This window comes from Sinocyclocheilus anshuiensis, unplaced genomic scaffold (assembly GCF_001515605.1).
Source record: "Sinocyclocheilus anshuiensis isolate Anshui unplaced genomic scaffold, SAMN03320099.WGS_v1.1 scaffold1172, whole genome shotgun sequence".
Lineage (NCBI taxonomy): Eukaryota > Metazoa > Chordata > Actinopteri > Cypriniformes > Cyprinidae > Sinocyclocheilus > Sinocyclocheilus anshuiensis.
Window position 1 is genome coordinate 490886 of NW_015552679.1, and position 2540 is coordinate 493425.

Below are 2540 nucleotides of genomic sequence, written 5' to 3' on the forward strand. Positions count from 1 at the left end.
TTAAATGTTTCTAGTTGTGCAGATAGTTATGAAAAATATTTTATATAATATAATATAATATAATATAATATAATAATGCACAAAGAACTGCATAGCATATTTTATTAATTCTGCTGCTTTAATGAACCCAAAACTTTTCTTTAATTATTAAACAAACAAACATAGAAACTTTACCTATATTTTGTCCATCAGACGTTAGATGTGGATTCAGCTTCATATGTTTCATGTCAAAAGCAGAGTTTGATCTTCATGTGTGTTTTGGAGCCTCATGTAATGCAGTACAGCAGGAGGCAGTAGAGAGCCGAGGGCTGTTGATTTAATATTGTCATTAATATTTAGGCTTAATTTATTTTTATTTCAGTTTTAGTTTCATTTTAGTTTTTATTTATTTTATTTCCAGACAGTAATTTTAGTGCTACAATGGAATAAATGAAAATGAGAAATGTTGCTTTGGAGACTAGCTGAAATAGTTTTTATTAATATTATATTATATATTTTTTTTATCGTTAACTATTATAGTTGTATTAATTTGAAGGGGTATTTATTAATATTTTAAATTTTGATGCTTTCAGTTTTCATTTTATTTGTTGTTAATTATTTAGTAATTTTGTTATGTGCTTTTTTCAATTTTATATATTTTTAAAATCTTACTATTTATTTATTTCAGTTTAGTTTTTTTTAATTATTATTATTTCCAGTTAGTAATTTTAGTGCTTCAACTTTAGATGAAAATTAGAAATGTTGCATTGGCAACTAATGGAAAAAAGTTTTATATTATTTTGTATTATATTATAGTATCAACTATTATGGTTTTAATAATATTTTGAATTAGTATTTATTAATATTTTAATTATATAATATTTTTAGACCTTCAGTTTTCATTTTAACTGTAGTTAATTTTTTGTTGATTTGGTTTTGTGCTTTTGTCATTTTATAACTTTTTTTTAAATATTACTTAATTTAGTTTTATTTCAGTTTTAGTTTTATTTACTTTATTAAGAAATATAGAAATTTTAGTGCTTCAGCTTTAACTAAACGAAAATTATAAATGTTGCCTTGGCAAGATTTATTTTATTTTATTTTATTTTATTTTATTTTATTTTATTTTATTTTATTTTATTTTATTTTATTTTATTTTATTTTATTTTATTTTATTTTATTTTATTTTATTTTATTTTATTTTATTTTATTTTATTTTATTTTATTTTATTTTATTTTATTTTATTTTATTTTATTTTATTTTATTTTATTTTATTTTATTTTATTTTATTTTATTTTATTTTATTTTATTTTATTTTATTTTATTTTTTATTTTATTTTATTTTTATTGCAGCTTTTTTTTAAATGAACAAAAATAGTTTTAGTTAACGATAATAACCCTGTTTCTAGGATAGATAGATTCACACGTTATGATATTATCCTGGAAAGCTGTCTCACAGTCAGCGGTCACTGCTGAGTATACTGTCTATACTGCACAGTATAGGTAGTATACTACTATTCATTGGTAGTGCACTTGCATTTTTGTCCCAAAAGGTGCTTTAATTCCTTGCCGTCTTCCTCCAAGTCCACAATTGATGAGTTAATGCTGCTTATTCTGACAGCAGTAATCCACATTAGTGCATACTTGGCCCAATTGTGCATCAAAGGCGCCTCTGAACCCTCACATGAAGTGCATCATTTGGGACGGGGCCGACTCTGAACATGACATCTGCTGCTTGTCTTGCAGAATATCACTGTCAGAGGTCGGCTCACACGGGACAGTCCTGCATCAGAGGTGTTTTATCGTGTGTGTGTGTGTGTGTGTGTTTTCTCTCTTGTAGACCTGAGGAAGACCCAGACAGGAAGCGTGATATCTGCAGCGAGATCCTGCAGATGAAGGCTCTGGAGAGACTCACGTCCACGGTAAGCGTCTGCGTGTGTCTGCTGACCCCTGACTCTGTGTCTTCAGTGCCCTGGTGTGTGTAAATATCCACTGCAGCCTGAAAGAGTCTCATCCATCACACAGACTCTCATCTGACACCATCGGACGCTCACCGCTCGCTCTCCACCAGAACACGGCCACAGCTCACCATCAGTGCTGCTTACTGTTCATTTGACAATTTCAGAAATATCATGGAAATTAACAAAAATCTCAAATCATTAAATTTTCTAAATGTATTTTTTAAACAAAAATTGTATTGTTTATTTTTTTTCCTTTGTGCTTTTTATTATATTTAATTATTTATATTTATTATTTGTATTTTTTCATTATATTTATTATATATAATATATAAAAACATATATATTTTTAAAAATATATAATTAAAAAAGTAATAATAAAAATAATAATATTAATAATTGTTCTAAATATTGTTCAGGTAATTATGAAGAAATATTTGAAATAAATTTATATATATATAGACGACATAAAAAAACATTCAAATAAAAAAAGCAAAAATAGACAGTGAAAAAACTATGAGGAAAAGTAATGCAAAAGAAACTAAAACTAGTCATTTTATAGAGTAATGCATTATGTTTCGGGGGGGGGGGGTAACATATTA